The following is a 3158-nucleotide window of genomic DNA, read 5'->3' as shown; positions in this document are numbered from 1 at the left end:
ATATTTTCGAAAAACAATGTTCTCTTATTTTTTTAGCATTGAAAAAATACTGCATCTATTTTTTTCAATTGTCATTGAGTTTAAAAATACTTTAATAAGGAAATCTGTTAGAATTTTTGTCATCTTTCAGAGTCTTTGATACATATTTCGGAGGCTCTTTTCTGTTTATCATTAGAATTCAAAAATTAAAGCTTTACAGATGTGTATCTGAAGTCTATAAACTTTTAACCAGGCACTAACAATAGACGATTAAAAAAATTACAACGAAACGTAGATTTTTTAAGACATCGAAAAGCAGAAAATTTTTTTATTCTTTTAAATAAGTGTATAGCTTTTCTGAAATTCAAGATAAGTGAATAAATATCTTTTATGAGTTTGTCTAGTCGAATAAAAATTTTGAGACGTCTAGTTCATAAGATTTCCCAGGCCCAATAATTTTTCGGCACGATTAGACGCAGCCAACTTATCAAAGATTACAAAATAATAACCAAATTTTTTTAAGATAGCTTGGAAATATTTAAATGATTTTTTATCTTGCGAAATGAATTTTAGGAAAAAAGACGATTTCATAATATTTCAGATGATTTCCTAAGATTAAAAAAAATTGTAGCTGGCTTAGAAGAATAATTTTAGGACTTGTTCAGGATTTTTGGAAACAAATTTTAAGGATTCACGTTCGAAAAATGTATTTTAAGAGAATTTTCAAACATATTTCTAAATAATTTAGAAGCTGTTTAAAGTATTTAATGTCCTGTTTTTCTGTAGATCTTGTAAGTCCCGTAAAATAAAAAAAAATTGACTCACAAATTTTGCAGATTCCTTTCTAGCATACCACAGTAATTAATTTGTAATACTCAAAATGCTTTATGAAAGTACAATGTGCTTTGAAGATGACTTCGACCCTTTGAATCAGATTGAGGGTACCTCACGTCGGTAGACTGCGATGTTTTCTATTCGAAAGATTATTTTTCACTGCGAGCATTAAACTGCAACTGTTATAGTTTAAAAAAAAGAAAAATTTACATCAAGGTTAATTTATCATAAAATGTGTGTTTTAAATAACGGATAACAAAAATGTTCGGTACAGTATTTTTATTACCAGTATCGACCATTTTTTCTACCGAAACCGTTTTTGTATACACGCTCTTGAACAATAAAATAGTAATATTTTTACATTCTCATAATTCATTATTGAGAAAGTATTAAAATTTTGAACACGAAATTTGACATCGCAATTTTTCAATAAATCTCCACGTTTTGAGACCCCCCTCAATCCGATAATTAAGTTTGTGCGATGGCCTCTGCCTGTCCATCCGACTGGTCCTCCGTTTGTCCGTAAAGACGATAACTCTAGAAAAAATGAACGGACAAATTCGAGCTTTGGCAGACTTTTTTAGGTCTCACGAGAAAGGACGTCTTCGCTAACCAGCAATTTTGAATAAAAATCCAAAAAGTTAGAGCATTTTCAACATTTTTAGGACCATTTTTTTTTAGATTTAGAAATTTATATGTGGTGATATTCATATTACTCAAGAAGCCAAACAATTTTGCTTAATTACTTTTATCGGTAAAAAGAAAATGATTGGAGTTGCAGCATTCATAAAGCTCACAAAAATAACCAAAAATTAAAATTTTAAATGCGTGGGTATCCTGATCAGAATGTGTTACTTTTAAATTTATTTTAAATAGGATTTATCACTTGTTTCCAACATAAAATCTTGGAGGTCAACCAAACTTTTCGCTTAACATGTGTCACGTGCGTGTGCTTCTCCTTTATTAAAATGCGTAATACTTCTGTGAGTTCGAACGTTAAAGCGAATCAGGGACAACAAAACAGGTGTTGTATGTTGACTATTCAACACATGAGCTCTTTCATTAATTGAAAATCAAGACATGAGATTGATTCTAAACACACTAACACTCCTCATTTCTCTCCCTCCACTTTCTCACACCTTGTTGATTCAAGAAATATTCTAAACCTGTTCCGCCGCCCCTGAAGAAATTATTTTTAACGTAAGTAATGTAAGATAAAATCTAATACAATCACAAATATGCGCGATTCCTTATCATTTTGAGGGATCAATGAGGTACATACCACTATATATTGTGAAACATTTTCAAAAAGATTCATTAGTGGCACTTATATAAAAATTCTTTATTCTTGGGTTTTCATCATTTCAAGAAAATGAGACCAGTCTTAAGTTATCTGTGTTTTATTATAGCGGTCTTCTTCGATTTCAATGGTTAGTATAATATCCCTAATGTGAAACGCATTTCATTTTGCGGTATAACTATTTTATGTTCCAAATCATTAGGATTAAAATATAAAAAATGGTGTCTTTATCTCAGTTTTTACAACTTAATTTCACATGAACCTGAAATAAAAATGTATTTTATTTTAAACGATGACGTATTTCTCTTTCATTCGAATAAAGAAATAATGTGTTTAATAGTATCTCTCTAATTACAAAAAAGTGCTTGTTTAATCTAAATTAAAGAACTTAAAAATTTATCCATTTTTGAAAAATTTGGTTACTGTATAGCTCTAAGTTATGTGTACAAGCATAGGACCTGAAGTTGAAATTGTTAAATTCCCAAGAATGTATTTTAAAGAAATACTCTCGAGAATATGCTCAGCATTTAGGCTCAAGCAGCGCATTTATAGAACATTAAAGAGAATTTAAAGCATTTATTGTTTCAACAAGTATTTAACATAATTACTATATATATTTTTCGCAAAAAAATCTTAAGGGAAATAAACATACACTTCCTTAAATTAAAGAGCTTCTACAGATCAGGTAATTCCAGACAGTCAGGGAATGTTGGGGAAAACCTGATTTAGGGAATTTTCGAGAAACGTAATTCGAAGTTAATTTTCTGATTATGATTAAAAATAGCAACTTTTAAGTTTGGGAATAATCTCTTTTAGTTAAGGATTTTAATTATTTTGTTTAAAATGTATATTTTTGGATTAAATTAAACTATTTTTGGTATAAAATGAAAATCAGTTTTGGTTCAAATATCACATATCACGTTTTCTGTTAGAAATTTATACTTTTTGGCTGAAAATTCAACCACTTCAAAATTCATTTATTATAATATGTTATTATATTTGATTGATGATTTATCTTTTCAGTTCACAAATTCGAAATTTAATT

Source organism: Belonocnema kinseyi, chromosome 3 (assembly GCF_010883055.1).
Source record: "Belonocnema kinseyi isolate 2016_QV_RU_SX_M_011 chromosome 3, B_treatae_v1, whole genome shotgun sequence".
Lineage (NCBI taxonomy): Eukaryota > Metazoa > Arthropoda > Insecta > Hymenoptera > Cynipidae > Belonocnema > Belonocnema kinseyi.
Note: the sequence above shows the minus strand (reverse complement) of the source record.